This window comes from Leucopleurus acutus (genome assembly GCF_964270905.1).
Source record: "Leucopleurus acutus genome assembly, chromosome: 18".
NCBI lineage: Eukaryota > Metazoa > Chordata > Mammalia > Artiodactyla > Delphinidae > Leucopleurus > Leucopleurus acutus.
In genome coordinates this window covers 32,875,145-32,901,331 of record NC_139160.1, presented here as the reverse complement: position 1 = coordinate 32,901,331, position 26,187 = coordinate 32,875,145, and positions in this window count along the sequence as shown.

Below are 26,187 nucleotides of genomic sequence, written 5' to 3'. Positions count from 1 at the left end.
GTTTGTGATTTGCAGAATGTGATATCTGAATGGATTAAGCAGGAACATTTAGAAATAAAAACTTTTCCTTTTCTTCCCCCCAGAGAATATTTATTTATTTATTTATTTATTTATTTATTTGACACAGTTGCATTTAGGTCTCCAATCTTACTATTACTTACTTTTAAAAATTGAATTATAATTGACATATCATATTATATTAGTGTCAGGTGTACAACAGAGTGATTTGATATTTTTATATATTTCTAAAATGATCACCATGCTAATGTCCAGTTACCAGGTCACCATACAAAATTATTACAATACCATTGACTATATTCCCTATGCTGTATACTATATCCCTATGACTTATTTATTTTATAGCTGGAAGTTTGTACCTCTTAATATCTCTCACCTATTTCACTCAACCCCCTACCCTTCTCCCCTCTGACAGTTTGTCCTCTGTATCTATGAGTCTGGTTCTGTTTTGATTCACTTGTTCATTTGTTTTGCTTTTTAGATTCCACATAGAAGTGAAATCATATGCTATTTGTCTTTCTCTGCCTGACTTACTTCACTTAGCATAATATTATCTACATCCACCCATGTTGTTGCAAGTGACAAGATTTCATTCTTTTTTATGCTGAGTGAAATATTACATATATATGGAATATTATTTATTTATTATATATATACACCACATTTTTTTTCCATAGTGACTGTACCAATTTACATTCCCACTAAAAGTGCATGAGGGTTCCCTTTTCTCCACATCCTCTCCAACACTTGTTATTCATTGTCTTTTTTTTTTTTTTTTTTTTTTTTTTGCAGTAGTGGGCCTCTCACTATTATGGCCTCTCCCATTGTGGAGCACAGGCTCTGGATGCGCAGGCTCAGGGGGCGTGGCTCGTGAGCCTAGCAGCTCCACGGCATGTGGGATCTTCCCGGACCGGGGCACGAACCCGTGTCCCCTGCATTGACAGGTGGACTCTCAACCACTGCGCCACCAGGGAAGCCCTCGTTGTCTTTTTGATAATAGCTATTCTGAAAGGTGTGAGGTGGTATCTCATTGTGGTTTTGATTTGCATTTCTCTGATAATGAATGGTGTTGAGCATCTTTTCATGTGTCTGTTGGCCACCTGTTTGTTTTCTTTGGAAAAATGTCTGTCTGGATCTTCTTCCCATTTTTCAATCAGATTGCTTGCTTTTTTTTATGTTGAGTTATGATTTCTTTGTATATTTTGTATACTAACCTGTTATCAGATATATTGTTTGCAAATGTCTTCTTCCACTCAGTACGTGGTCTGTTTGTTTTGTTGAGCATTTCCTTCATTGTACAAAAGCTTTTTAGTTTGATACAGTTCCATTTGGGTTTTTCATTTGTTTTCTGTCTTTTTGGGGTTTTGTCTCTGTGTGTGTATGTATGTGTGTGTGTGTGTGTTTGCTTTTGTTTCCTTTGCCTGAGGAGATAGACTGAAAAAAAATTGCTAAGACCAATGTCAAAGAGCATACAGCTATGTTTTCTTCCAAGAGATTTACAGTTTCAAGCCTTACATTTAATTCTTTCTTTCATTTTGAGTTTATTTTTGGATATGGTGTGAGAAAGTAATCCAGTTTGATACTTTTGCTTGTAGCTATCCAGCTTTACCAATGTCATTATTGAAGAAGTTGTCTTTTCCACATTGTATATTCCTGCCTCCTTTGTCGTAGACTAATTGACCATATAAGCATTGGTTTATTTCTGGGCTCTCTATCCTGTTCCATTGTTCTATATGTCTATTTTTATGCCAGCACCATACTGTTTTGACTACTGTGTCTTTGTACAATAGTTTAAAATCAGGAAGCATGATTCCTCTAGCTTTGTTCTTCTTTCTCTATTCATGTTTCCATAAAATTTTAGAATTATTTGTTCTAGTTCTGTGAAAAAATGAGTTTGGTATTTTGAGAGATATTGCATTGAATCTGTATTTTGCTTTAGGTAGTATGGTCAATTTAACAATATTAATCGACCATGAACACATTTTCAACATCTTACAGTTTTCCAAGTATATGTCTGTTACCCCCTTTGTTAGATTTATTCTTAGGTATTTTACTGTACTTCATGCAATTGTAAATGGGATTGCTTTCCCAATTTCTCTTTCTGATAATTCATTGTTAGTGTATAGAATGCAATAGATTTCTGTATATTAATTTTATATCCTGTAAATTTGGTGAATTCATTTATTAGTTCTAATAGTTTTTGGTGGTGTCTGTAGGAATTTCTATATATAGTATCATGCCATCTGCAAACAGTGACAGTTTTACATCTTCCTTTCCAGTTTGGATTCCTTTTATTTCCTTTTCTTATCTGATTGCTGTGGCTATGACTTCCAAAGCTATGTTGAATAAAAGCTGTGAGAGTGGCCATCTTTGCCTTGTTTCTGATCTTAGAGAAAATGCTTTCAGCTTTTCACTATTGAGCATGATGTTAACTGTGGCCTTTATTATTTTGAGATGTGTTCCCTCTATACCCACTTTGTTGAGAATTTTTGAGAAATTTTGAATTTTGTCAGAAGCTTTCTCTGCATCTATTGAAATGATCATATGATTATTATCCTTCAGTTTGTTAATTTGGTGTATCACATCAATCAATATGTAGATGTTGAACTATACCTGCATCTCTGGGATAAATCCCCACCTGATTATGGTGTATGATTCTTTTAATATATTGTTGAATTCAGTTTGCTAATATTTTGTTGAGGATTTTTGTATCTGTATTTATCAGTGATGTTGGCCTGTAATTTGTGTGTGTGGGTGTAGTGTCTTTGTCTGGTTTTGTTATCAGATAAGATGTAAATTCTGGCCTGGTAGAATGAGTTCAGAAGTTTTCCTTCCTCTGCAATTTTTTTGGAATAGTTTGAGAAGGATAAGTGTTAACTTTTCTTTAAATGTTTGGTAGAATTCACCTGTGATACTTTCTGGTCCTGGGCTTTCATTTGTTGGGAGGTTTTTTTGTTTTGTTTTCTAACTCAGTTTAATTCTGTTCATATTGTGTATTTATTACTGACTCAGTCTTAGGAGATTTGTAAGAATTTATCTATTTCTTCTTGGTTATCCACTTTATTGGCATATAACTGTTTGTTGTAATCTCTTATGATACTTTGTATTTCTGTGGTGTTGGTTGTAACTTCTCCTCTTTCATTTCTAATTGTATTTGCATTCTCAATCTTTTTTTCTTGATGAGTCTGGCTAAAAGTTTATCAGTTTTGTTTATCTTTTCAAAGAAACAGCTATTAGTTTCCTTGACCTTTTCTATTTTTTTAAGTCTTTATTGATTTGTTATAATATTGCTTGTTTTATGTTTTGGGTTTTTGGCTGTAAGGCTTGTGGGACCTTAGCTCCCCAATCAAGGATTGAACCCACACCCCTTGTATTGGAAAGCAAAATCTCAACAACTGGACTGCCAGGTAAGTCCCTCTATTTTTTTTTTTTAGTTGCTATTTCATTTAATTCTGCTCTGATCTTTATGACTTCTTTCCTTCTACTAACTTATATTTGGTTTGTTCTTAATTTTCTAGTTCCTTTAGGTGTAAACTTAGTTAGTTTATTTGAGATTTTTCTTGTTTCTTGTGGTAGGCTTGTATCACGATAACCTTCTCTCTTAGACGTGCTTTTGCTGCATCCCACAGATTTTGGATCATTATGTTTTTGTTTTTATTCATCTCTAGGTATCTTTTATTTCCTTTTTGATTTCTTCAGTGACTGATTGGTTGTTTAGTCATGTATTATTTAGCCTGCAAAAGTATACACACACACACACACACACACACATATATATATCATTGTTTATTATATATATGTAAAACAGTTAACATTATGTAATGTCTTTTGTGTCTTATAATCTTTCTTTTTGAAAGTCTATTTTGCCTATTATCAATATTCCTACCCTAGCTTTCTTTCCTTTCCTTTTGCATGGAATACAATTTTCCATCCTTCACTTGCAGTCTGTGTGTCTTTTTTTTTCCTTTGGTCATGCCACATAGCAGGTAGGATCTTAGTTCCCCGACCCCGTGCTTCCTGCATTGGAAGTGTGGATTCTTAACCACTGGATAGCCAGGGAAGTCTCCTGTGTGTCTTTAGATTGAAGAGAGTCTCTGGTAGCACATATATGGGTCTAGTTTTTGTAGCCATTCAGCTACCCTATATCTTTGGATTGGAGTATTTAATCCATTTACATTTAATTATTCATTAAGTATGTACTTATTTTCATTTTGTTACTTGCTTTCTGCTTGTTTTTGGAGTTCTTCTCTGTTTCTAGCTTCTCTTCATCTCTCCCATTGTCATTTGATGACTTTCTTTAGTGTTAGGTTTGTATTCTTTTTTCTTTATTCTTTTGTGTATCTGTTATAGGTTTGTGGTTACCATGACATTCATATATACAAGCATATATGTGCGTGTGTGTGTGTATATGTATATCATCAACTTAAAATAATTATGCATATATATACATAATTGTATTATACAATTATATATAATATATATTATGCATATATGTCAATATTATTATGTACATAATATATTATGTACACATATTATGTATATTTTATATATACATATATGATATATATTAATTTATAATATTTACATATATTTTTATTATATGCAATTATATTATATATAATATATGAATAATATACTACATATTATTTATAATATATTATTATAATATATTATTTATAATTATATACTATACTATATATATTAAAATAATAGTATACTATATATACGAAAATAATATCATTTTAATTACATAATTATATATATTATATATAACATTAGATATTTCATATAATATATGATTATATATTATTATATGTTATACAATATAATTATATTATTTTATGTATAATTACATATCATATATACTAAATATAATATATAATTTTAATGATATATTATATATATAGCATAATATTAAATATATATTACACATACATAAAATACTTTATATATAATGCATACTTATATATAAATATTATATATACAATATGTTTTGTATAATATATTATATATATTATATATTATAGTATACATTATTATATATTATATATAATATACTGTAGGTAATACAGTGTTTAAAATATATAGTATCAGGCTTCCCTGGTGGCGCAGTGGTTGAGAGTCCACTTGCCGATGCAGGGGACACGGGTTTGTGCCCCGGTCTGGGAAGATCCCACATGCTGTGGAGCGGCTGGGCCTGTGAGCCATGGCCACTGAGCCTGTGCGTCCGGAGCCTGTGCTCCGCAACGGGAGAGGCCACAACGGTGAGAAGCCCGCATACCACAAAAAAATAAATAAATAAATAAAATAAAATATATAGTATCATATAAATATTATATATTAGGTATATTATTTATTAATATATTATTATATAATATATTATAAATATAATGTTTACATATTATATTTCATAATATACAATATTGTATAATATTATTATGTTATATATATGATATATATTATATATTACAATATAAAATTATATATAATATATATAATATATGTTATAGTATATATAATATCTATTAAGATATAATATCTAATTTTAGTGTATATTTAATTTTTATTATTTGTATTATTAATATTTATAATATAATATATAATTATTCCATTATAATGTACATAATATATAACATATATGACATTATGCAATATGTATAATATACATAATATATATTATTACATTAAAATATATATTACATATAGTTATATGTAATACTTTATATTATTTATAATATATTATAAGATAAATTATATTATAATATGTAATTTACTTTATTATACATAATTTATACATAAAAATTTATAAATACTTCAGAAATTATATATAATTATATATAATATATATAGATTATATATATAATTATGTATATAAATTATATACAATTTACTCATTATATATAATTATATATGTAAATTTTATATAATTATATGTACTTGATTATTTTCAGGTAGTTATTTCTTAAGGTTGAACAAACTCTAACAACCCTGCATTTTTACTCTCCACCTCCCTATGTTTAATGTTTTTTAGTTCAGATTTTAATGTTTTGTGTATCCCTTAACTACTTATTGTGGATTTAGATGATTTTGCTGTTAATACTTTGTCTTTTAACTCTTCTGCTAGCTTCCTAAGTGGTTTTTCTACTACGTTTATTATATGTTTGCCAGTGAGATTTTTTTCTTTTCATAATTTTCACATTTCTAGTTGCAGTTGTTTATGTTCAGCAAAGTTCCTTTAACACTCTTGTCAATCCAGTTTAATGGAGCTGAGCTGTTTTAACTTTTGTTTGTCTGTAAAATTCTTCCTTTTCTTCAGAGCTGTATGATGGCCTTGCTGAGTAGAACATTCTTCTTATAGATTTTTTTTTTCTTTCATTACTTTTATTATATTATTCCACTGCCCTCTGGGCTGAAAAATTTCTCCTGAAAAGTCAGCTGATAGTCTTATGGGAGTTCCACTTTACCAAAATAGTTGCTTTCTCTTGCTGCTTTTAAGATTCTCTCTTGATCTTTAACTTTTGCCATTTTAATTAGAATGTCTTGTTGTGGACTTCTTTGGGTTTATCTTATTTGGGATTCTCTGTGCTTCTTGGACCTGGATCTTGTTTCCTTTCCCAGTTTAGGAAAGTTTTCAGCTATTGTTTATTCAAATAAGTTCTCTGCCCCTTTCTCTTTCTCTTTCTATTTCTTGATATTTTAACACACTGTTGCCCTTGGTTCTCTGAGGTTTGTGTGTGTGAGTGAGTTTGTGTGTGTCTGTGTGTATGTTGGGGAGATGCAAGTAGTAAAGAGAGAAATTCAAGCATGTAATTGTTTTATAGATAAAAGTGTTTTGACATGGGATTTTTTTCCCAAATATCAGTAACTCCTTCAAAGACAGTCTTGATGAACTGATATGAATAAACAATTATCTAAATAAATACTACTATAATTATGTTCCAGATAACTTACATGTCCCTACTTAAAATAACTAAGTAAACGATACTGTAGAATATTACATAGCTATTAAAAAGAATGAACATAAATTTAAAATTCATACTTGTTGAACTTTTTCCCTCATGTACGTCTAACAATTGAAATGTACTTCAGCCAGCTGATAAACATATTCAAGAATTGTCAAGCTGTGAATGGAAACAAATTGCACTTATTTTTAAAAAAATAACTTTGACTCAGAAACTATTATATTGAATATTTCTAATTCAATCTTATTGAATTTCTAATCTAATTTCTATCTTCAATACTAGAAATCTTTAATTTAATTTTGCTAAAACAGCTTGGTTAAAAATTGAGTAGTATGTTTTTTCCACTGATAAATTCAAATAACTTGTATGAAAACTATCTGATATATTTTCATCTTATAATCTTTACTACAGACATTCAGGAAGCTTTGATTTCTCTTGGCCACATTCCATCTAAATCAAACTCATTTTGTCCAATAAAACATTCAGGAAGGCTGCATGGAAATAATATGAATGTTGAAATACCAGACATTTTCTAGATAATTCTATAGAAAAGATAATTCTGAATAGGATTTTTTTTATCTTGATAATGTGCTGTTATTCATTTTTCTTGGAACCATTTTTTTCTAATACATAGTTTTCCTCCTGTAGTGGTGAAACCATTATTTTGTTAATAGTTAACAATATATCTCCCAGATGGTCATTTCTTTGGTTTGGTTCTTTGACCTTTGGTTCTTTGACCTTTGGTTCTTTGACCTGCTTTGGTTCTTTGACCTTTGGTTTGGTTCTTTGACCTTTCTCTTCAGCAGTGAAAAATTCTTTTCAACAAATTCTTTCCAAAGATATCCACTAGCTTTTAACAATGAGATTTACAAGGAACTCAACAAACTCTGTCTAATTGCTTTTCACCTCTGACCAGCCAGTCATTTTTGGCTGCTGATTTATATGTGTCCAGAATACCTAAATTCCTTATCATGCTTGTTATCACTTGTTACTTTGTTTCACACTTGTTACATCATTATTTCTAAATTGCAAAAATTCCTCTTCATTTTCCTTGTTAAAGAAAAAAAAAACAATTTCAATGTCATAGGACATAATTGATTTCATGCTTGTCCTCATTTATTAGTAAGCTTGCTTCCTTTCTTTGTAATTCCTTCCCCCGATATATTTGTTAACACCCTGCTGATTAGTGTTAATCCTTTATATTATTAGAATATTTTGCTTGCTTGCAAACATATATCTTTTCAACTAAAATTGTCTCCTTATGTGTTTACTTTGCTTCCTTGTCATCTCATTTCCCAAATAGATTTCATTCGTCAAAATCTTTTAGTGGTATGTGCTCAAGCCACTTGTTCTATAGAGTTCTCATTCCTTAAGGAGTTAAATGTTAAGCTGGGTTTTCATTAAAATCTCTTAGATTGAACATTTCTTTCACACCTCTTGATTTTAACATATTTTTTTCTCTGCACTTGGATTAGTTGGGTATTTTTTTTCATGAATTATTATATAGTCAAGTCTCTACTGTTATACTGGAGTTGTTAATTTTATCTACTCATATCTGCTTTTATATCCATAATGTTGTATAAAATACTTATATTTCAACAACAGTATATCTTTTAAAAATTCCTGAAAAGACAGGCATTGTCCTCCATCTCTTCTGTAACACCTTAAGAATCTAAAATTTAAGATAAAGAACTAATTTAAGAACATAATGATGCATCTGAGGATTATTTGGATTTAACCTATTGAAATGGAAAAATCACAAAATCTATTTAAAAAAATATTTGAGTCTTAGTACTGCAATTTACTAACTATTATCTTGGTTGGGTTACATAAGTGATCTGTGTCTAGTCTTCATCTATAAATGTTAATATGAAGTAATTTTGAGAATAAAATAAGCACACGTTATTGAAAGAGCTATGTAAGTTGCAACACATTCTACATAAATTAAGTTTTATTAGCACTCCCTCATTGTTTATGTAAGGGATCAGGAAATCTGATGTTAATTGATTTATAGGTAAAGGTTTGTTCTGGGGGAAAGTGTACACATTAAAATAAGATTAGGTGTTAGTTACTGAGGTTAGAGAAACAAGGAAAAAGGGAGGCCTTCCCTTCTTCTTTTGAAGACTTAGTTCTCTTTTTTTCTCTTCTCAGTAGTTAAAGTTAATTAAGAGAGCTTCTCTATTCTCTCCCACTATCTCTCTTTTCTACCTAGCCCATGTCTCAGAACAGCTGTTACCTCGAGCTGGAGAATGCAGCCAGGGTATACTGACTGTATAGGACAGGGTGTCACTTTCCCTGCCCCAAAGATCCTTTACATACATTTTATACCTAATCACTTCTCCCACGTGAAAGTTTAGTAGTACAGATTTAGTGTATATCTGTTTCTGTACTGTGGTCATTTAGACAGCCACAAACCATTGTAACTAGTTAAATACTTTTTTGCCCTTATGTACCAATTTTCACCCTCTACAAGGTTATTATTGCCTCTGTGGAGAATTTGTGCTATGGGGGACACATGGGAGGATCAGTATTTCAAGCTCATCCTCCCCCTTCTGTCCATTCTTACAGTAAATCTCCCCTTAGCTGAAAACAACTGAAAGCCAGGGGACAGAGGAGTTCACAGATATAGTTTATGCAGGTCACCCTCCTAGGGCACAGGGCTGGGTAGAGAAGGGTGATGAGTAGACCTGGATGGGTGAATAGAAGATAGTAACACAGACAACACACCAGTAGCCATGAAATACATCTTCTATGTGTGGTGGCTTTGAGAACAGGCAAAGTCGAAAGTCAGAGGAGGTGTGTTCTGAAGGAGACAGAGCAGAAAGGCAGTCAGAGTAATAAAAAGAGAGCTTAACACAAAAACAAGCTAACAGAAATGGCTAGGATATTTCAAGACCTAGTTCTTCTTCCCAAACTTTAAATACATGAGTCCTTAAGTCTCATTCTAGGATTGACACTCTCCTGCTCTTGTCTTCGGCTCTTAGTTCGTTAAGGTTCTGTCAGGGATGTGGTACAAAAGGGTTGAGTACAACATTTCATTTAATGAAAGGATTAATGAGGCTTAAGAGAAGATGTGATGTGGAAGAATTAGAACTTTTGTCTAATCTCTAATAGATCCCAGGACCTTCCTGGTATACCACATTATACCACTACATTTCTCTGACTGACCCAAATTTCCCAGCTCCCTCCCTTCTACTTAATTCTTTCCCATTTCACTTGACTTCTCTTTAGATTTTACAAATAGTATTGACAGTTATAAACTTTTATGTTGGGAAATTACGCCTAATAAATTATTCTCAAGCATTCACACATTTGACTTTTTCACTTATCACTAATTATGAATGACCTCAAATTTGCATGTCATATAATAATTTGTCATTTTGCTGCAGGTGTTATTTCTAGTTCTTTGTCTTACAATGTAGCTGTCCCTTAGCGAGTAAGTAAGGCTAGCTTACCAACCCACATACACATTTAAATCAGCCTTGTGTTTAGCAACTTTCAGGGCCACCCACAAAATGATTCATAAACACACAACATTTGTGTGCAGTGATTTATATATTCATTTTCTGGTGCAAATTATGCATAAAGGTGGTTTTTAGAAATAGAGCAATTTGCAAAGATATAGTGAGGGTCCACTACAGTTGAAAATCTAAGGTTATAAAACAAAAAAGAATGAGATTTCTCACAGGATTTTAATTTTGTTATTTTTTTTTAGATGGCACATAAGAGAAGTCTTCAAAAAATGTAGGTAGAAAGAAAAAAGGAGAGAGTCTTAGTCATTATTCTCTTTCTGATAAAGTCCTAGAACAAACAGAGTTTTCTCAATTTATCTAACACTCTTTATAAGAGGCACAAAAATGAAACAAATGGTAATTTTAAGAGAATAAATACTGACTCTGTTCTGCTTAAAATAAAATTACATATTCCCTTGTAAAAGAAAAGATGTCAGAGTTAGCACAGAAGAATGAATTCATGTTATTAAGGATTCACAATTAAAATATTAAAATTCTGACATTATAAAAATGCTCATAAACCCACAACCATCTTTTGATGTCAGGATGATATTATAGTCATTAAAAAGTAATATTACCTAGAAATTCCATCTGAACAAAGAAATTACACAGAAGAATTTTATTAAATAAAATTAGCATTCCTAAAGATGTTTGAAATCTACTTTGAGTAACTTTTATGATTGTGAACTGTAAATATGAGCATTAAGTACATATTTCAACCTGGTGAGGTACAATCACTTTTTATTTTGATTACATCTTGAGATCTGCAATTTGTAGGAAATACTAGCCAACTTATATTCAGATCAGCTTTCAATGTTTATGAGTGTATTTAAACACGTTAAAGGTACATTTCTTAGCAACGTGACACCTCAGTAGGCACTATATATAGTGAACTTAGCACTACAGGTGAATTTTATTCACCTATATGCTCATCAGTAAAATACAGAACATGCTTATTTACTTGTTTTTGTCTGCATGGTACAGTAGCATTGGCAGATGGTCAACCTTTAAATGAAAGTCTGAACCTATCCTTTAGCTTTACTTTACCTGGCATTAGAAGCAAGAATTGATTAGTGAAACAGTTTATACAGAGTTGGAAATATGTAATATAACTGCAAACTTATTTACTAACACAAATGATAGTATAACAACAATAAATGGACATTTTAAAAGTATATTTTTCCCTATGCCATGTAAAATAGAAAAATTCATCTGCAGACCATTATGAAATTTCATTTGCCAAGTTTCCTTCCATTCTGTGCTGTATGTATTAGCAATGAAATTCTCAAAATTTGTTAATGGAGGTATTTTTCTGTGGAAAAATGTCTTTTTCCCTTATGACGGAGAAAATGATATTCACCACTTCACAGAATATGACACTTGGCTTTATTATACTGCAAATGTGGAAATAAGGATTTTATGATTTTAGGGGATGGTTAAATTTTGTATAACAAAATTATCATTTTCAATATACTCCAGTAAACTGTTATTTTCACTATCTTCATACATATATTGACTCTCTAAGGAAACATATTTGAAATCTCAGGGTTCATATATTCAGTTTAACCAGAAATATCTTTGCAAAGCTTACCAAATTAATTTTTTCCATGCCTACTTTTAGTCCTAGTAGTATACATTTCTTTGAGGTAACTATCTGCCTTAATTTGTAAATGAGACAAATTTATAAATTCTGCTATAAGAATATTTTAGTTACTTATAAGTAAAATATGTGAGACATAGGACATCCTGTCCCCAGTTATTTATTCTACCTCTATGATTAAGAATTAATGTTCTATGCTTTCATTTTCATTGCCACCTACATAATACCTTGCTCTGCTTGGTCAAGTATATTCCTCACCTTCTTCACTGCCTTACTGAAATCATATTGAGGCAGGAGATAGATGGGCCCCAGGTTAGACATTTACAACTGCCCTTCTGCTTATATTTCATGGGGCAGGAAAAAGTAGACTTCAGGCCAGACACTTACAACTAGTCTCCTGTTTGCATTTCCTGAGACAGGAGATAGATGGTCTCCAGGTTAAACATTTAAAATCAGCATCCAATTTACTCTCTGAAATGGAAGCAACAGAGACAGGGTAAATAGCCAGGCTTTGTCTCTTATGGATGCCTTAATATAACAGTCATGGTAAGAACAAAGAGCGGGCAAAACCTTGTTTGAGTAAAGGATCAAGGGCTCTCCGCTTCCCCCCTCCTTGGGGCAAGGGAAGCACTACATATGCTCAGAAAGGCTCCTCGGGGGTCAAAAGTCAGGGGACAACACCAGGCCATAACGAGTCTTGCTTCCCCCAGACTCCTTTGCATCGAGATCCATCTTGGCTGAGAAGTGCATGTGCACCTAAGGGAAGGGTCCTGAGACAGACTAGGCAGGGGAGACAAATCAAGATGATTGGCCAGAAGGAAGACAAAGACCCGGAAAACTGCCCCCTTATAAAGGATTTAAACTTCCCAAAGGCGCGACTCTCTAAGTTCACCTGTGTGTTTTTCTGCATGTACTTTGCTTTTCCAATAAACTTTTTACTTTTCTCTTTACCTTCTGCCTCCTTGCCTGAATTTTTTCTTGATAAGGCAGGCAAGAACTGGGGATCCAGGTCCTAGTCGCTGGCCTCTGTGGTCTAGTGGTTAGGATTCCTGGTCCAGGAACTAAGATCTTGTTTCCAGCTACTGCTCCCTGTTGCTTGTGTGCATACGAAATCACTATCACACTTCCATAAACTTTTTCCAAAACTGTAGAATTATACAATTGCCTTTCCTGATAAATGGCAATGGGTATTGACCATTGTGGAAGGCAGAATAATGGCCCCACAAAGATGTCAATGTTCTAATCTCTGGAATCTGTGAATATGTAAATTTACAGGGCAAAAGAAAATTCAGGGTGCGGATGAAGTTAAAGTTGCTAATCAGCTGACCTTAAAATAATGAGCTATACTTAATAATTGGGGTGAATCCTTAAAAACAGAGGACAAGACTAAAGAGTCACATGACTGCACATGACAGATATGATGACACATGAAGAGGCAGGTGAGATTTGAAGCATGAGTGGGACTTGATCTGCAGTTACTGTGTTTAAGATGGAGGGAGAGGGCCATGAGCTGAGGCATGTGAGTCGTCTCTAGAAGCTGGGACCAACCTTCAGTTGACAGCCAGGAAGAAATGGGAATCTCAGTCTGCAACAGAAAGACATGGATTTTGCCAACAATTTGCATGAGTCTAGACATGCCTTCTCCTCTAGAGCCTCCAGAAAAGAATGGGCTCTGTTGACACCTTAATTTCAGCCTAGTGAGACCTATTTTGAACTGACTTCCAGAACTGTAAGATAATAAATTTCTGTTGTTTTAAGCTTAGTTTGTGGTAATTTGTGTGATAACAATAGGAAACTAATACAATCACATTCACCTCCAACCATTAATGTATTAATTAATTTAGTTATTCTACAAGCATCCATTAACTGTCTTGTAGATAGATAGGGTTGGTTCTGTTCCACTGTGACCAACTGGGTAAAGGGATTTAGCTCCTATTCTTCCCAGAATTCTATTGAAATATTAGTAAAGAAGCAAATAGGAGAATACATTCATTAAAGAATCAAAAAGAAGAGTGGGAACATCAACAGATAAGAGAGTTTAGAAGACAGAGAGTAGTTTGGAGCATATTTATGAGTAATCTGGACTGGAAGAATCTACAGACCAATACCTGCACAGGAAATCTTATAGGGGGAATGAGTATGGTTATTTCCTGCTAAGTAATGGGAGACTTCAGATTCTGTATTGGACAGTTTAAAAATAAAGTGAGACGGAAATCAAGGTGATTATGTGAAGCAAAGTCTGTAGAACAGCTGTGCAATTTTCCTCATTTGCATCTCTAGGTTAAAAATAAATGGGGTAACCTGCCAAAGGAGGGCTAAGGATCTAGTGTGGGGATTATCCACCAGAATAAGTCTCCCTCAGACTGAAAGATGGGAGAGAAGAGGACTCCCTGCCTATTCCTTCCCTTAAAGTGAAGAGAGTCAATAGATGTAATTATATTTGTCAGGTAAATATTATAAATGTTGACAATGTAAAGACAGTAGTCTAAATGATAGAAACGGCAGGGGGGGCGCTGCTGAGAGAGGTGGAAGGAGCTAATTTCCTCGTTTTATGGTAGTTGAGAGATGTCATCTAAAGATGTTGAAATAAGAAACAAGATTTAAGTATGCATATTATTTAAAATTATGAATGGAATATATTGTGGTAGGCAGCCTCTAAGTAGCCCCAGTAATCCCTATTTCCTGGTATTCACATCTTTGTGTTAGCTCCTAACCTTGAGTGTGGGCTAGGGTTATTGATTAACTTCTAATAGAATACAGCAGAAATGACAGGATGTGAATTTGAGATAGATTATTAAAAAAGACTGTGATTTTAACCCTGAGTGCTTCCTTGGATTGCTCAGCTGCGAGGTTGTGAGACAATGTGGTGAAAAGTCCTGCAAGTGATCCTTTCCCCATCAGTGAACCCTCAGACAACACTGATGTCCTGGTTGGTAATTTGACTGCAACCACAGGAAAAATTTTAATTTTTGTATAGTCAAATAGATCTCATCCTTTTTGCCAGAAATTTTATTTTCTATCCATAGATTATACATAGAGTATCGAAGATTTTTGTGTAAGAATGTTTTTTTAGTTTTACAGCTATAACTTTAATTCATATGAAATTTATTTTTTGTCTAGAAGAGTTTCCAATTTGACTTCTCCTGTGCCTAGTCAGTTTTACCAGAAAAATTTATTAAATAATCCATCATTTTGCCACTTATGTAAACAAATAAAATAAATTTAATCAATTATCATATGTACTTGGATTTGTTTTTGAAGGCTATTCTGTTATGCAGATCTATTTGTTTCTTCCTATACAAACCAATATCTTACTGATTTGCTGAATGCACATTCTAGCTAATTAGTAAAGCAAGTTCTGACCCCAACCAAATTGCTTTTCTTTCTACATTTTTTGGCTAGTCAAAATATAATGTACAAAGAGCTCAAGATGGACAAGAAAAAGACACCTCAATTTTTTAAATGACCAAAGAACACAAAAAAAGGTTATTTACAAATAGCAAATTCAAATGACCAACAAACATAAAACTCTCCAATATTCAATAATAGTCAATTAAATTAACAATAAGATATAACCTTACCTTATCTGACTGACAACAATTTAAGAGTTCTAATTTCTATTTCCAGTGAGAATGCAAAGTAAAAGGATACTTACCTTAGTGACAAGGGACTGAAATATGCATTGTTACGGCCTTTGGTGAAGCTATCTCGATATCTAAGAGTATACATTTGACCTAGCAATTCCACTCTTGGGAATCTATATCATAGAAATAAATCAAATAGTACTTAAGACTATTTCTACAAAATGTTTATTCAGCAATGATCACTGTGGCAGAAAGCTAAAAACGTTTTTCATGACCATTAGTAAAGGCATGGTTCAAGAAATCATAGTACATGTATATTATGAAATTTTCAACTATTTAAAAAGAATCTCTTACAATTATACTAATCAATTTAAAGATATTTCCACAAAAAAAAATGAGTGAGAAGACGACAATGCAGAAAAGTGTAAGTGACATGATCTCAATTTTGTAAAATAAACAATGACCAAAAGAACTTCTACAGTATCATCTCTTTGCATGTAGAGTAAGACCATAAAAAATGACTGTGCAAGCTGAAACCGTACGCATTGGTTTAATAGTCAATAGAGAAAACTAAGATTGTTCTGAAACCCTTAACAAGTTTAGTCAAAACATTAAAATTGCTCTTACTGTCAATTAGGTATAGAGAAATTAGCAAATGTAAAACGATATATTTAGTACACTGTAAGTTAAAACATTAGGAGCATTAAGAATTAAATCGTTTTATTTCATTGTAAAAAACTTATAAAACAAACTTATCAAGGATGATTGGAAGACTACTGCCTTCTCCATTGGATAACTTACTATATGGAGTAAGTATCTTTTCTATGACTTAGCAAATTATCATTCTTCTTTTTTTTGAATTTTTTTCTTTTGGCCATGCCGTGCTGCTTGTCCTATCTCAGTTCCCTAAACAGGGATTGAACCCGGGCCATGCCAGTAGGCCACCAGGGAACTCACGTCATTCTTCTTTTTAAGATTGATTCAGCTTCTGACATTTTATCCTTTCAGTGTTGTGAAATATCTCCAGAAATGCTTTTAACGTGAAGTTTTTTTTATTGGCATCACTTCCTCAGGGATATCATTCTTTTTATTACAATCACTTTCCTTATTTATGTTGATAAGTTCATCTTCACTAAGTCCTTCTGGCTGCACAGCTAGAGTCTCCTGAATGGCAGCAGTGTCAGCATTCCCATGATCAGTTATTTCTTTCATAACTCGATTTATGTTCAGTTGGAATTTCACTACCAGCATTATGACTTTTCCTTTTATGGGTGCACTTTGATCTTTGTTGTCCATTTCCATTTTTGATTATTCATTTTGTAAAATGTCGTGTAGTTTTATCACGGGGAGACAAGGACACAACACACTACATGCTTTGCTGTCTGTGCATGACCTGAATAAAAGACGTGCAGTGACCAATCAATCAACAGATTTTGAAAAAAGTGCCATGACTGGTTATGATCATGGTGTACATTTGTTATTTACAAGATGGTTTGTAGACTGACAAGTTAGCAGTGAACCCTGTACTTTTTTTAATATAAAATTATTTATTTCTGGCTGCGTTAGGTCTTCGTTGCTGCTCGTGGGCTTTCCCTAGTTGTGGCAAGAGGGGGTTAATCTTTGTTGCGGTGTGCAGGCTTCTCATTGTGGTGGCTTCTCTTGTTGCAGAGCATGGGCTCTAGGCGTGTGGGCTTCAGTAGTCGTGGCATGCAGGCTCAGTAGTTGTGGCTCATGGGCTCTAGAGTACAGGCTCAATAGTTGCGGCACATGGGCTTAGTTGCTCCCTGGCATGTGGGGTCTACCCATACCAGGGCTCGAACCTGTGTCCCCTGCATTGGCAGGCGGATTCTTAACCACTGCACCACCCGGGAAGTCCTGAAGTTTGTACTTTATGCAATCATTCACAGTTAATATACTGTGGCAACTGAAATTTAAACCATGTTCTTGGGAGACTGGTGTTATTCAACTGAACTGTGGTAAGTGAAATTTGTTTATGTAGGAACTGTGCAAAGTGAAGACTTCCTATATATGAACATATGTGTATGATTATATAATCACGTATTTCTAAAATTTCTAAATTTTGGTAAAAACACATAACATAAAATTTACTCATTCCAACCATTTTAAGTGTGTAGTTCAGTAGTGTTAAGCATATCCACATTATTATACAATAGATCTCCAGAAATTTTTCTTCTTGCAAAACTGAAACTCTATATCCATTGAGCAATGTGTATGTTTTACATGATTATAAAATCATGAAGAAATATCAAAAGATTCTTTATAGGCTGTAAACATTTGTTAATGGAAAGGGACTGTGTTTCTGAATAAAGGGAGGGAAAATTAGGCAAAAAAAAAAAAAAGAAAGAAAAAACTGCACTAAGATAAAAGATATACTATATTATCACATTTATGTATTATAAATGTAAAAATATTTGTGTATATATGTAAATAAAAATAAAGGTAACTAATTAAACAGAAATAAAAGTTAAATTAGCAAACCTTGGAGTGAGGAGGTAGCAGAAGGGGTAGGGGTAAGCTAATTTTCTCATCTTTCATAATAGAGTCAGTTGATACTGTTGAGTACTTATAAATTGCAAAAACAAGATGTAAGTTTAATATTCAGTATTACAGAAGTAATGACCAAAGGAACTTGAAATAAAAACAGTTAAATGTGGTTATCTCTGCTAAACAGAAGTAGGAGTAAAGAATGGGAGATTTTTGCTTTGTGCTTTATAATCTTCTGTAAACTGGATTTTTTTATTACCATATTTATTTTATTTTTATAGCTTAAAAAGTGGTAAACTGAGTACATATTCTTTGGGTGATTACCATCAAGTTACACACCACATAAGAATTAAAGTACCACACACGGCAGTAATCATTCAACTGCATAATTATCTGTTTTGAAATATGTATATAATATAATCATTTTTTCTTAAGAAGTGAAGTTTAGTAGCAGCATTAATGAGGAGAGAGGAGGCACTACATCTAAAACTTCTGTGATCATTATGCAGACAGTAATGTCCAACACCATAAAATACTAAGATAAATTAAGGTAAGTAGCAGGACAGCAGTAAGAACATTAACCTAAAATTTGAAACCAATTTAAATATTCTATGGTCAGCTCTACTATATAATGGAAAACCGTGTCAGTTTCCTCATTAAGTGATCAAGGAACTTTAGCATTACTACTATCGGGCAGACATAACAGAAAAATGGGTCCTGATCTAAAAGGTTTTCTAAAACATGCTTGATGTTAAGTAATTTTAGTAGAAGTCATTCATTTCATTCAAAACTAGTCACATTTAAATCATGGCTTTAAACATAATTGTGGGCAAATTTCCAGACTTCCAGAGAATGTGTGAATATGCATGAATATGGTGGGGGTTGGGAGAGTGACTGAATTTGCCAGAATTTATGAGTAAAAATAAGATAAACTTTTATAGATGTTAAATACCTTGGAGAGCATGATAGTGTGATAGCAGCTGTGTTTTTTTGCTTTGCTGCTGCTGTTCTTTGAAGGGTGTGTGTTGGTATTTCTGTATGGAGCTAAAGAATAAAGATTTTTTATTTGTGCATGATATAAAGTTGTGGTTGGTAACAAACATTCTTCTCCCTAAGTTTTGGCATTGAAAGATGACATATTAATGTGAGAAATTAGATTTTGTTTTTCAAGAGGAGCAGAAGAGGGCTTCCCTGGTGGCGCAGTGGTTGAGAGTCAGCCTGCTGATGCAGGGGACACGGGTTCATGCCCCGGTCCGGGAAGATCCCACATGCCGCGGAGCGGCTGGGCCCGTGAGCCATGGCTGCTGAGCCTGCGCGTCCAGAGCCTGTGCTCCGCAATGGGAGAGGCCACAACAGTGAGAGGTCCGCGTACCGCAAAACAAAAAAAGAGGAGCAGAAGATTCAGTTACACTTTCTCAATACTGATTTTCAGAATGGATTGTGTAAATGGACAGAAAGAATGAAATAAATTAGCAAATCACATGTAAGAGAACATCTGTTGTCTAATCTTATACATGACAATTAAGGCAAATAAACTATTTGCTTGGTCCCAGCTATCTCTGAATGCATGTGAAAATCCATCTTGCAGCTATGACTGTTGCTTTTCCAGAACTATTACAAAAGCGTTGACTCCTCAGAGTTTGAGAGAGAGAGAGAGAGAGGTTGGTTATATATGTAACATTTAGCATGATTTCTTCATGAAAAAATAAAGGATTAAATATATACAGAGGAGGTTCCATGAACCAGTGCATATAAAACTCTATATTTTCAATTATATGATTTATTTTGCAACCACACACACACAAACCTACTAATCACCTACCATGATTGAAATTTTTTTCCTTCTTAGTTTAGTTCTCAAGATATAGTCCATATTAACAAAAGTAAAGCAGAGAAAAGAATCAAGTTAGTTAAATAGATAATTTTCAAAATGTTTAGCTTTTAAGATGACTGGCTATTTACATTAGTGATTGTGCAGTTCTCCTTGTTATCCTGACTATGTAACAAAAACAAAATGTTGATTCTACCTTTATGTTTTTCTTTTATTAATTCTCTTGTCTATAATAAATTCCCTATTCAGCTCTTCCTAGAAATTAAACTTAATTCCTTTCTCTCTGAGAGTGTGAAGAGCCTCTTTCTATTCTTCATAAACTTTCAATAATGCATGGCAAAGGTGTAGCCAGTATACCCATGTGTAAAAGAAAGGAAACTCTATATAGTTCAAAAGCTGAATGAAAAAGGCAAAGAAATGAAACAGTCTGGATACCTGAATAGGTAATGGCAGGTAGGGAATGTCTACAAAAGAGATTCTTAGGATTCTTAGGAAAGTTATACTTGGTAAATTTTAAAAATTCCCTCTTGTTATTTCCAAATCTTCAGAAGAGATTTGTTTATCATGGCAGACTGTCCATCCATACTGAGGGGAATTAAGGGACAGGTCAAATCTTTACAAATAATGTGCACTGGCTCTACTTATGAAACCTGCTCTGGAGAAGAGTAATAGTCTTCACATTGTAAACACAAGTTTCTTGTCACTGCCCTTCCATTTGTCCTCCAGCTTTCTCCCAACCGTTTCTTTTTGTTGTTTTTTTAAAAAATTTATTTAGTTTATTTTTGGCCGCATTGGGTCTTCGTTGCTGTGCGCGGGCTTCTCATTGCGGTGGCTTCTCTTGTTGTGGAGCATGGACTCTAGGCGCACGGGCTTCAGTAGTTGTCACACATGGGGTCAGTAGTTGTGGCTCGCGGGCTCTAGAGCGCAGGCTCAGTAGTTGTGGTGCACGGGTTTAGTTGCTCCACGGCATGTGGGATCTTCCCAGACCAGGGCTCAAACCCGTGTCCCCTGCATTGGCAGGTGGATTCTTAACCACTAAGCCACCAGGGAAGCCCCTCAACCGTTTCTTATGTGAGTTTTGCAGAAAAGGTTTAGAGCCAGCCAGACTCACTGTGCAGTTTATCTTTTTATATATAAAACCAAAAACTGTACCACTATCCCAAATTAATGATATTTTTATACCCTGTGATGCACACTTACATTAGAGAATGTAAAATAAACTAATATTTACTGAATGTCCATACTATAGTATTAATCATCTCACATAATCTTTACACTGTGGATCAGAAAGATTAAAAAACTACAAACAATAAGGATGACAAGTCAAACCCAATGGGTTTTATGTGGATATTTCAGTTTTGCCTACTCAGGATACTGTTCCATCTCATCTTTATTAGTGCAAGCATCCCAATTTTCTTTAAGGAACTCCACAACAATTCCTTGTGATTTGAATGCATCTGCCCACCCCATTCTCTCACTTGGGTAACTCTACCTCTCCCCTGCTGGGTCCCCTCAACAAACCTAGGCATTTCACTCAGATATGACCAGTCGGAGACCTCTCTAAACAGTATTTGCTTGAATTAGCAAAGAAGACTGGCTTAGCCATTGCAGTAGGAAAGAATGAGGAAAACATGAAAAAAGAAACAGAGAAAAGTGAATGTGAGCGATGTCAGGGAGAAAGAGAGAAGGAAGGTCTTGGTTGACTTGAATCTCTAGCACACCATCTTCATGGGCATACAACCTGCATGTCACACAGGATTCTGAACTTGGAAGGGCCTCACATATAATGTTGACTGCTCTGCTGTAGTCATCTTGAAATTCTTAATAATTTTTAAACAGGGCATCTTGCTTTTTCATTATGCAAAATATGTAGCCAATCCTGATCTCCAGGCCCAGCTTCTGAGATCTAGTTCTTTTTATTATGTGAACTTCCTTAGTATTTTTTTGTTATACGAAAAGACATGCCCTTCTGTGCTTCAGCTAGTCTGAGCTGAGAATTTGTGACTTGCAACGGAAACAGTTGTGACAAACATACCTTCAAACCTGCACTTTCTATCGGTCTTCAGGTTGTGATACCATCAACCCTTGATCATATGTGAAGGGTAAGATATTCACTTATGAATGATTTATGACACAGTTTTAACACTAAGTGCTGTTTTCTGGCCATCTGTCATGCTTTCAGCTAGCTTCAAAACATCAATTTGATAGTCCATGGAATGAAAACTAATGTTAACAACTCCTAAAAATATATATGTTTCATTTATATAAAATATAAATACTTAAAATATATTTTAAAAAAAGCATATCTGATACCTACATAGCATGTGGCAAATACATGCCAGAGAAAATTATAATATATATATACTTTAGAGTGATTTTCAATTTATAAAATGTTTATACATAAAACATATTACTATAAGAAGTTCTCTATTTTGAATAGAGCTACTGGGCCTATTGATAGGTAAACTATTTTGCATTTTAGTATTTTAAAAACAAATGAAAATTGTATCCACTGCCTTACAGAAGAATGGTTTACCTACATCTGAAATTCAGTTTGTGGTACTGGTAATTATAAGTTAGTAAAGATTTGGACAAGTAGGGAAAAATTCATCTATGATCAACCAAAACAGCTGAAGGGGTTGGGTGCTGCTGTACTGAGACAAGAACTCAAAGACAGGCATTCTTTCAAGTGGAAGAGAGAAAACTAAGAGAGGACATGGTCAAAATACACGAAATCATATATATGAATTATATCAAAAAGAACATGTGCTTTACATTCTGAAATATTAAAATGAGGTCCTGTCTTCTAAAACCTCAGTTTAGAAAGTTAGGTTGAACTAGAAGTACTACTTAATTTCAAAAAGCATTTGAGCAAATTTATTAAGGACAGAGAAACATGTGGTTACTAAAAGTAAACAGACTAAGACTGAACACTAAGGTTTAACACAGGTTTGGTGGAGGGCTAACACATGTTTCCATAGCCCTGTGGTTTTATCTGTCAAAAATATAAAAATTAGGAGAAAAAAAAATTCTGGGCTGGAGTCCCCTGTGTGTCCATCCCACCTGAAGACTTTAACAGGGCCTGGTGTACCCAGCTGTCTGTTCAGCCTCCTTCTGAGCTCTCCTCATTTCTTCCTTTGCCAGCTTAGTTTGTCCTTGCTCAAGACCACTTTTCAGGAAATGGGTGAGGTGCAGCTCTTCCTTGCCATAGTGTAAATGAAGAGAGGATGTTTTATTTTGCTTACAACAGTTCACTCCCTCCTGGTAGTAAGAAGTGAAAATTAGGTCTAGGGAATCACATAACTGAGAGAGGTGAAAATAGAGTTAGAGAAATGGCAGGACCTTAAAATGAATTCAGGATTTAGTAACCATCTGAAGGACAATAACAGATGGTAAGTTTAGAGGTGTACAAATATAATGGGAAGAGGTCAGATGAATTTCGATAGCAATCGCAGGAGAACTGCGTGATAGTTTTGAGGAATAAAGAAGAGAAGAGAAACCATACGGTGAGATGATAATTAGCCTCCAGCATTTGCCTTTAAGAAAAGGAAAATCTTGGAAACTTATTTATGAAGACGTAACCTGGGGTAAAGGTAAAGATTTATCGGAAAATAGAAGAAAGAGAGATGACATTATGAGTCTAAATTGCAGAATCTTGAAGAGATTTTACAGTAAAATTAAAACTAGGAAAATAAGTAAAGGAAAAATAGTAATTTAAACAACACAGAGCTATGAATCAGGCTTCCTAATGATAGGAAGAGTAGAATAGTACTGAGAAATTGAACAGAGTTCCCAAAGAAAATTTTTTTTCTTTTTCTTTTTTTTTTTTTTTGTCGGTACGCGGGCCTCTCACTGTTGCGGCCTCTCCCGTTGCGGAGCACAGGCTCCGGACCCGCAGGCTCAGCGGCCATGGCTCATGGGCCCTGCTGCTCCACGGCATGTGGGATCTTCCTGGACCGGGGCACGAACCCATGTCCCCTGCATCGGCAGGCAGACTCTCAAGCACTGCGCCACCCCGGAAGCCCCCAAGTTTTCTTTTAAGGTCAAGAGAAAGTAGATGTTTCATATCAGGAAACTAGTTAAAATGTTTTTCAGCTGCCCATTCTCCAGTCAAGGCAATGCGTATGCCACATTGGTTTATGGCAGTTTCTGCTTGACAGGTTTCCAGTCTTATTCTTCTGAGGTATCAGAGAGTTGTGATAGCTGGAGGAGCTGGATTTTAAACCCGAGGAGAAATTAGGCAATCAGATAACCTTTTCAGAGAGAGCTCTGTGGCAGCAGCCTCTAGGATACACTGGTGGGACCAGAGCAGAGTCTGAGAAGGCAGTCAGAGGCTGGTTCAGCCGTGCAGGAGAACAGTGTCTGAGGCAGGGCAATGGTGTGGAGAGAAAGGATTTGAGGCGTGTTAAGGGCTAGGAATTGACAGGATTTAGAGACTGGATGCCAAAGGGAGCAGGTTTCTGCTAAGGTAAGTGGGTAGGCCATGTTGCTATCTGCTGAGGTGACTTGACTGGGTGAGAGGCAGGTAAAGAGACAAAGATGTTGATTTCACTTTTGTATGTGTTGGATTTTAGGTGTCTATGGGATAGTCTCATTTTTTCCCCTCTCCAGTTCTGACTGCCCGCCTTCTGATGAATATTTTTGTTTACATGGATTAATATACTCATGAAGTCAAAGTTATCAGTCCTTTAAGGTAGGAAAAAACCCAACAATTTCTGATTATATGTTAATTTAATTAGTTTGATTATCAGAAGGGCAAACATTCCTCCTTTTCAGATTTTGGGGTGGTGGGTGGTGCTCACTGTTCACCCTGTACCACCGTGACTTGGGTGTAATTTGTCAAAGAGAAGAAACGTCAAAGAGAACTTTCAGGACTGCTATCTGGAATATTGAAGAACAGCAGTGATGCTGGCAAACATTAACAACTGGGGTGGAGATTGTGAGAGCTTCAGTTTTGTTATATGCCTAAATTGGGAATATACTAGAATTGAGATATCATAGAATGTCAACATGGATGGGACTTTCAAGGAGAAGGAAAAATAACATTGAATATATAATATGTACCTAGCACTTTGCTAAAACACTTTTGTATATGTTACTTCAATTAATCTTGATAATATGCTTGTAAATTATTTCTCCTGTTTTGTAAATGGAAATAGAGATTCTCAGAGGATAGTAAGTAGCTCAAAGTGACCCAGTTAGTTATGTAGTGGATTATTTAGAGCATTTAGAGGATGGGAAGGGAGCCGATATCACCCTTGGTACCTCATGCCAAAGGTATGAAAACTGGTTCTTAGGGGGCAAAAAAAGGTCTCTCTTTATGTCTAAAGCACTGATAAATACATGGCATACCTAAAGTATTAAAATTTTACCGGAAGGCAATTAGGAAAAATGTCTACAAAGGCTCCTTAAGGGAAAGATAATAAAAAAAAGATTGAGAAAAACTGATTTAGACTCCATTTCATTTAATAATTTTTTTTACTTTTTTCCAAATCCTTTTTTGTTCCACATGAAACCTCATGTTGAAGAATTCTATGTACAAGTAAAAGCAGTGTTGGTTTAAATGTCTCTTGGGAGAGGGCCCAGAATCATTCCATTTCCTTTTCCCTCCCCTTCTGTGGTGGCCCTGGAGGTACTGATATGAAAGATTAGAGCTCTGAGCATCTTAGTTGGAATATCTGAAGAACAATTTAACCTCTTCATTTTTCAGATGAGTAAACTGAGGCATGCATGTACCGCAGAAGCATGAATTCCACCAGTCATTTGTTATTTGGAGGCTCTGCAAAAAGTGGAACTGAATTAGGTTTTCTACCTTGAGGCATACTATAGGGTGAGATGCTATCCCGAGCAAAGGTCAGGAAAAGAAAGTTTAGAGAGATGATGAGAGAAATAAGCGAGTAGAGATGTTGAAGAAGGATACTCATCACAAGAAAAAAATTTTTTTTGTAACTGTATAAAGTGACAGATGTTAAGTAGACTTATTGTGGAATCATTTCAAAATATATACAGGGGATTCCCTGGTGGTCAGTGGTTAGGACTCTGTGCTCTCACTGCCAAGGGCCTGGGTTCAATCCTTGGTTAGGGAACTAAGATCCCACAAGCCACGTGGCACAGCCAAAAAAATAAAAATATATATATATATATGTACAAAATCAAATTATTATATTGTATACCT